This window comes from Rhinopithecus bieti, unplaced genomic scaffold, assembly GCF_001698545.2.
Source record: "Rhinopithecus bieti isolate Rb0 unplaced genomic scaffold, ASM169854v2 scaffold_5002, whole genome shotgun sequence".
NCBI classification, from domain to species: domain Eukaryota; kingdom Metazoa; phylum Chordata; class Mammalia; order Primates; family Cercopithecidae; genus Rhinopithecus; species Rhinopithecus bieti.
The window spans coordinates 1,203,039-1,211,030 of NW_016804830.1; the positions used below are offsets into that span (position 1 = coordinate 1,203,039).

The window sequence follows — 7,992 nt, forward strand, 5'->3', positions numbered from 1 at the left end:
AAAAAAAAAAAAAAAAAAAAAGAGATTGTCCTCATTGTTTTTTGTTTTGTTTTTGTTTCTGTTTTTGTTTTTTTGAGACAGAGTCTTGCTCTGTTGCCCAGGCTAGGGTGCAGTGGCACAATCTTGGCTCACTGCAACCTCTGCCTCCCAGGTTCAACCAATTCTTGTGCCTCAGCCTCCCGAGTAGCTGGGACCACAGGCATGCACCACCATGCCTGGCTAATTTTTGTATTTTTAGTAGAGAGGGGATTTCACCATGTTGGCCAGGCTAGTCTCGAACTCCTGACCTCCAGTGATGGGCCTGCCTCGGCCTCCCAAAGTGTTGGGTGTGAGCCACTGTGCCCAGCCTGTCCTCATTCTTTTAACAGATGCATAGTACTCCACTGTGTGGAGTTGATGCAAGGATTGTTTTTAGTGGACTCGGTGAAGTGCTGTATCCCACCTCCAAGAGGTTGCCAAGGGGATCTCAGTCACATGTGGATGACATAAGGGAAGACTCCCCCTCCCCACACTTACCTCTGATTCTACTGTGGGACTATTATGATAAAATGAACTGGCTTGTTGGAGGTAAAATAAGGCCACACTCAGTGTGCAGGAGGCAGGCTCCCCAGAAGGGATTGGCTGTTTTCGACCTCATCACCCAAGGGAAAGGAGGGATCTGAGAAGGGAAATGGAAACTTAGTAAGAGGGGCCTTTTGTTCTGTCCCTCTGGGGCCTGAGCTCTAATGGATTTAAAGTCACTTGTGGTTGCTCCCTTGCTTAACACTACCGTTTATACACAGCCTGTTGCTCTGAGTAATTGACCATGGTTTACAAATCCTTTGTAATCTGGCCTCATCCTTCACTAACCTCAGCCTTCCCTTGAAGAATATTAACCAACTCCTAGCAGCCCCCTGCACATAGCGAGCTCTGTCACACTTCAGACAGCACAGCCCACCCCCATTTACCTAGTTACCTCCTATTCATCACCTAAAATGAAGCTAGACATCAACTCTTCCAAGAAGCCTTCTTTCGTCACCTCAGGCTGGGTTAAGTAACTGTTTTATGTGCATATTTGCACCCTGGTACGCAGCTCTTTGTGTTATAATTATTTATTTGAATGTCGCCCTCACAAGACTGTACGTTTCTCAAGCACATGACCTTTGTTTTTAGTTATCATCCTGTCTCCAGCCCCCAGCTTAGTTCCTGACTAGTGTGCTGTATCCCAAATCACAATACACATATGCACCGAGTTATGAGACAGAGAAGGGAACTACAATGCCCCTCTTGACCTCAAATCCTGTCTGCCCGCATATCATCCCTAGCTTTGTTGCAAGGCTGTCATTACCCAGGATGAAGTGAAATAGGACCCAAGAGTCTGGCTTCTGCGATTCATCAATCCCGCTTTTCAGTCCGCCATCCTCCCACCTGCTCTGTAAGATGAGAAAACAATTCAAACTAGTGGCACCAGGGGGCGCTCTCAGGCCAAGATGAAATCAAGAAACCACGGTAAACCTAAATTCCAATGTCACATCATTTTTCCATTGCTGAAGAACCTGCAGTGGCTCCCCATTGCCCACCCTATCTTAAGCTGTTCCCCTATAACCTAAGCCCATCTCATCTGCCCAAGCTCCCACGTGCATGCACCCTCTACCGTGCTGAATTTCTACTTAGCCATGTAACTCACAAGGGTGATGCCAAGGGGTAATGGTGTAGCTAAAGCTAGCCCCCTCTCCAATTAGGTAGATCTGGCTGCGTCAACCACTCACATCCCTCTGGTGGTTGGGGAGCCCGGGGTTGGATGAAAATCATCCTGGGCTTTGCCAGTGGCCACAAGTGAGATTCAGTGCCCAGAGCTTCTAGGGGCCTCAGCTCACCATGCACTGCCCCGTGTGTGGCAGTGAAACCCAGGCCCTGACAGGCGCCACGTAAAAATAAATACATAAATAAAGCTATCCTCAATGAGCTCCAAGTAAATGGATACTGGAAATGAAAGTAGTGGACTAGGCCAGGTGAGGTGGCTCACGCCTGTAATCCCAACAATTTGGGAGGCTGAGGCGGGCGGATCACTTGAGGCCAGGAGTTCAAGACCAGCCCGGCTAACATGGTGAAACCCCACCTCTACTAAAAATACAAAAATTAACCAAGCGTGGTGGTGTGCCTGTAATCCCAGTTACTCAGGAGGCTGAGGCAGAAGAATCGCTTGAACCCAGGAGGCAGGGGTTACAGTGAGCTGAGGTCAAGCCACTGCACTTACGCCTGAGCAACTGAGGAAGACCCTGTCTCAAAAAAAAAAAAAAAAAAAAAAAAAAGTAGCGGGATTGCTATGTGAATATAATCTCAAGACAAGCCACCTAGCCTCCCCACCAACTCCATCTTCTAGCCGGATGGCTACTCTGACACTTTCCGATAGGGAAATTCTGTAGTTGTCCATATAGGTGCCCCTTGCATGGGTCCCATCTCTCTCTTTTTGCTTGTCATTTCCCCTACCTCAAAAGATCATTCGTCACTCCTCCCTATCTAAACCGGACCTTTCATTGAAGGCTTCATATTTCCGGAAAGACTTTCCTAGCCAGCACAGTCCACATTGACACTCCCTTTTCTGAATCCCAGTCGCACTTCCTGTCTTTACCACACAACTGAGCTCTTAATTAAGCTGTAATTATTACACATAGAGTGTGCAGGTTTTGGAGTTAGTTAGATAAAACTTGGTTCAAATTTTAGTTCCTTGGAGTGAGGACAAAATTCTGGAACTTGATAATGGTGATAATTGCACAGCATTGTGAATGTGCTTAATACCACGGAACGCTGACGTTTAAATTGGCTAAAATTCTGTTATGTGCATTTTACCACAATTATTTATTTGTTTATTTTTGGAGATGAGGGTCTCCATATGTTGTGCAGGCTGGCCTTGAACTACTGGGCTCAAGCAATCCTCCTACCTTAGTCTCTCGAGTAGCTGAGACCACAGGTACACACCACAGTGTCAACTGTTAACACAATTTTTTGTTTTTTTTTGTTAAGACAGACTCTCATTCTGTCGCCCAGGCTGGAGTGCAGTGGCATGATCTCGGCTCACTGCAACTGCCACCTCCTGGGTTCAAGCAATTCTCCTGCCTCAGCCTCCCCAGTAGCTGGGACTACAGGTGCGCGCCACCACACCCAGCTAATTTTTGTATTTTTAGTAGAGATGGGGTTTCACCATGTTGGCCAGGATGGTCTCGATCTCTTGACCTTGTGATCCGTCCGCCTCGGCCTCCCAGAGTGCTGGGATTACAGGCGTGAGCCACCGCGCCCGGCCTCTTTCCTCCCCTCTCTACTCCCGGCTCCAATATCAGCCCTGGCAGGAGCAGTGAGGGTCCCAGGCCTCGCCGGGGGTGGGATGGAACCCACCTTCTCCAAGGCTCCCCCTGGGTTGCTGGCAGCCCCGTGTGGCAGGGAAGAGGAACTGCCCGAGCGTCCTTCAGGGAGGAGAGGGGCCAGAAGACGGCAACATGGCGCCCCCAGGTTTCCCACAGGTTTCCCTCCTGTAGACCAGCTGGCCCTTCCCTCAGGGACGACTCAAAGTCAAATTTGAAGAGCTCTCTGGGGACATTCCTCTCCCTGGGTGGCGGTATTTTGGAGAGCGGATGTGAACTTCCCTGAAGGGGAGAGGTGTAAACTCCCAGCATCCTGCTACCACCCCCGCCCCCATCACCCTTCATTTCCCCAAGTGCAGGCTGGGGGGCAGAGGAGAGGGAAGGGGATTACGTGCTGGGGTCGGGGAACCGAGACCCAGGGTATCACCGCTAACAGCAGCGGGACACGCAGAGCTGCAGGGAGACCGAGCCGCGCCCCCGCGGAGCCGACGCTGCCATCTGGCTAGAAGGCCCCACTCTTTCTTTAACCAGAGGTCACAGTCTCACTGCCTACCCAGGAGGCAGTCCCGAGACGCCCCCTACGGCCTGGGTTTTCTCCACCCTGTCCCCGCGCCCACCCCAGCTCTGCCTTGCCTGGCTGCACCGCTTTGTATAGAGGACGGCTGGTCAGACGGAATCACTGCGCTGGCCCGCGCTGGGTCGGGCCTGGGGACCGGATCCGGGACTTCCGGAGAGCCCCAGGGTCCCCGCGCTCCCATCCACCCGCGGTCGCCTGAGCATTTATGGTAATGTTTGGGTTGGGGCGAGCGGCCGGATCCCCGCCCCCTGCCTCCGCCGGGCGGGACCTCGAGGCCGGCTCCTGGGGAGCTTAGCGCCGGCGCCTTCCCGCCGCGGCCGGGTCCCCTGGGTGGAGACCCTGGGTGCCGGAGGCCTGAGGTCCGGCAGGTGGGCTGCCCCCCGTGCGGAGGCTCCTAAGGCCGGGGAGTACCAGAAGGACAGTCCCCAGTTGGTCCGAAGAGGGGTCCGCGGGGTTGGGGGCTCTGATGGGAGGGCTATAATCCCCCTCAACCTACCCTAACCACCCACTGCTGCCCACCCAATCCCCGCCTCTGGCTTAAGAGTCCATCATCCCCAGGAAGAGTCCTGATGCATCCACATCCTTTCTCCTTCTCTCCCCCCACTCCCTGGCAGGGAAGGGGCGGAGGGAAGAGGCCAGCAGCTCTCAGGGGAGTCGTCGGAATGCTGGGAGCCTGGGAACAGACCCTGCGGTCCCTGGGAAAGCCAGGCTGTGGGAATCCCACCGTCAGCCCCCTCCCCATGATGGGCCACCGGATGTCAGAGTCCCCAGTTCCCCAACAGGGATCTTTGTGAGGGTGGGCCCTGCCCCCCAGTTCAAGCCCCAGCCTGGCTCGACCCCAGAGTTCAGTAGGCCAGCTGTGACGAAGACAGCCCCTCCCCCGCTCTCCGCCCTCCACCCCCCGCCTGCTCCAACATAATCCTCCCCATTGTGCCCGTTGCCCCTCCCTCTGCTCCCCTCTCTAGACCCCTGTACAATGGGGCCTTTGCAGCCTCCAGAATGGAGATGAACTCACGGTTTTCCAAGTTTAAAAATAGCCCCTCCCATCCCCCAGAAGGCCACCCTCCCTCTCTCCCAAGGTGTTGTGGGGTGCACCTCCATCTCGGCTGTGCCTCCTTCCTCCTGCCCTGGGTCAGGTGCGAAGGACATGGGTGAGACAGCGTCCGGCGGGAGCAGGGCTGCTTCCCCCGATTCAATCTCTTCCCCCACATCTCCCACTGGCCCCCCAGTACAGTATCCGGTTTCCTGCCCCCTCCCACCCTTTTCCACCCTGTTTTCACTCCTTCAGTACAATCTTCTCCTACTCACACCCACATTCTGGAAACATTCTCCACCTTCCCCCCCCTCCAAAGACCCAGGCCGGATCCTATTATCCGGCCTGGCCAGGAGGTTCCCCAGTCTCCATAACTGCCAAGATTGTTGGGACTCCCCCACCCCATGTTCTCATAGCAGCTGCAAACACCTCTTTATCAGCTTCCTTCCTCAGCCCAGCCCACCCTTCTCACATCCTCACATCCTGGTCAAGGCCCCTGGATCCAGAAGGATGGGTTGGAGGTCACTAAGTTCCCTATGCTGGAGCTGAGAGAGGACACTTGGGTTCCAGTCTTGCCCCTTCCCGCCCTCTGGGGACAGGTCCATCCTTGTCTTTTTACCTCCAACTCCCCAGGGCTCTACTTCTCCTTACAATGAGCTGAAAGCTCCACCCACCCAGGAGACTGTGGCTGAGGAGCCCAACCAGGACCCCCCGCCACCCGCCCCACCTGGCCTCAATTTCCCCACCTGTGATCAGACCTATACCAGAGACATGCAGAGGGCATCATGCGCAGGAGGGTCCCTCATGTCTGAGGGGCCCAGGTCCACCATGGGGCTGGAGGAAAGCAGCCTTCTTGCCTGCAACCCAAGGAGGGAAAAAAGAATAAGAATTAGGACTCTGCCCCCAGGGCCTCTTCTGGCCCTGGCCTACATCTGAGCCAGGCTCTTCCAGCCCAGACCATGTGCTGGGGCCCTGCAGGGTGGAAGGCCATGGCCTCCTCCTCCAACTCCCTTCTGCTGGCTGTCAGTCCTGTCCTGCTGGAAGTCCGGCAGCCACCTTCTCTCTCTTGCTGCTGCTGGAGTGCTAGCCTCCGGCCTCTAAGGGGAGCTGAGGGCTGATCCCCTTCACCTTCCGCTCCCTCCACCCTGCTCCCTGCCTCCATTCCTGAGTCCTCTCCGAGGTCCTGACCCCTCTTTAGTTTGGAATCCCAAAGTGCCCACCTCATGAGACCATCCCGAAGCTGTCTATCCTGAGGCTATGACCCACTCCCGAGCAGCCTAGACAGCCCCAGGCTACTGGCTTCCTTAAAGGACAGTCTTCTGTGCTTGTTTGGTGGGGCCATGCAGGGGAGGGGACGTCACCCTGGGCTCTAGGCTCTAACCTCATTTCCCTTTCACTGCAGAGAAAAATCCTCCACCCCCACCTGGCTTCACTCTCCTCCAGCGGAAGAAGAATTCAGAACTGACTGTCCTTGGTGGTTAGCTGGCTTTGTTTTCAGGCCAGAGAGGCGAATGATTAGTTAATGGTGTTAAGTGAAGGAAGGGGGTTGGGCAGGGAAGCCAGCTCCATGCCCAGCCAGGCCTGCCAGGGCAAATGGCATCCTTCAACCATTCCCACTCCAGCCCAGCAGACAAAATATTCTCATCTATTCAGCTCTGGGCCTGGGGCCAGTCCATAAATTCACTCTGGAGGGGGAGCCAGGGTCCTCCTCTTGTTCTCCCTGCAGGCTCCAGGCTCCAGGCCTCTGGCCCGGCGGGCCTGGGTTCTGCACAGCCTCTGGCTGGAGACTAATGGCCATGGAGGAGGGGTCAGCAAAGCTCTGAATGACAAGGCTGGTGTGGTTTGCCAGTCATCTCTGCGTCATCAAAACGCCACCCCGAGCATGCTCTCAAGTCACCTGGCCATCTCTGGGGTTTGCCGGCTCACCCTCCACCTCCCGCAGCCAGCAGAGGGGTGGCCCCGCTGGGCAACACACCTCTACCCAAATCCAGGCCCCTATTTGGCACTCCCTGGTGAAGGCGCACCAGGAGATGTGGACCCCTTTTCTGAAGCCAGGCTGCGGGGGTCACAGTGAGGCAAGAGCCCCTCCCCCTCCCTAGAGCCTTAGTTCAAGAGGCCAGAAGACCCAGGGAGAAGTCTTTTTGGGAGAAGAGCAGCTGCAGAGCTCCCCACCCAAGCAGGGCTGATTTGATTCTTCCCTCAGCTATAGACCCACCATCAACAGGGCTGGGGAAGACGGGGTGGGGGTCAGTGCTGCCGGGATCCTTTCAATTGTCAGGAACAGCAACAGGTTTGCAGGGTCAGGCTGGGGACCCTCGTCCATTAACTCTTTCTTCTTGTTTCTTTTCTCTTAGGTGAGGGGAAAATGAGTCCCAGGGTAGGCTCCAGAGTGAAGAGGGAGGAAACATGATTCTCAAGGCCCAGGTCTGGACAAGTGTGAACACCTTGGGCCTGCGAATTCAGCCCCCTCCTTCCTTTCTCTGGTCAAAGGCTAGACTTGCAGCAGCTTGGGTTTGAAGGGACAGCCCAGAAGGCACCGTCTCCACTCCCCATGCAGGTACCTCTGGTCTGTGGGACTGGTGCAGGGTTCTTCTCCCAAAGCTGCCAGCACTGTGAGGCTGAGGCAGTGCCAGGCCGGCGGCAGCGACAGTGGTGCAATCGTTCTGGGAAGCGATCGAGGCCGGCCTGAATTCTCTGTGGCAGGGGAGGGGAGCCAATCGGGAGGCCCCTTGGGGACACCGAGGACCAGGTCCGCTACTGCTCCTCCCCCAGGAGGTCCCCCAGAGGCTACATTGGCTGGCAGGGGCTCAACAGGGGTGAGCCTAGCTGGCTTCGACCCGGGGCGACTCCGGGCATCCGGGACAGCTTCACTTCGCTGCCACCTCGGTCAGTCAGACCCCTAGACACCTGTCACTACCCCCTCAGCCTTCCCAAGCCAGGAGCCTGGGAGTCCGGCTCCGGCCTACCTCCGGCTGCGCTCCTGGGCGCAGCTCCCGGGCTGGCGGCGCCCGGGCCCGCCCCCTAGGGCTGCGGCGCGCGGGGCG

General features: G+C 56.0%; 1 protein-coding gene and 1 long non-coding RNA gene across 2 annotated transcripts in view; one reads left to right on the top strand and one right to left on the bottom strand.

Moving 5' to 3' along the window:
- Positions 1 to 7,311, bottom strand: part of RNF26 (ring finger protein 26) — a 22,390-nt gene extending 15,079 nt beyond the window's left edge. Inside the window, 3 exon segments of the mRNA XM_017870497.1 lie at positions 517 to 658; positions 5,695 to 5,805; positions 7,164 to 7,311. The gene's annotated coding sequence lies outside the window, so the exon portion shown is untranslated.
- LOC108528621 (uncharacterized) lies at positions 3,975 to 7,390 on the top strand. The gene is made up of 3 exons (XR_001885236.1): positions 3,975 to 4,123; positions 6,351 to 6,425; positions 7,303 to 7,390. It is a non-coding gene; the product is annotated as an uncharacterized LOC108528621 (long non-coding RNA).
- Positions 7,391 to 7,992: the final 602 nt, after the last annotated feature.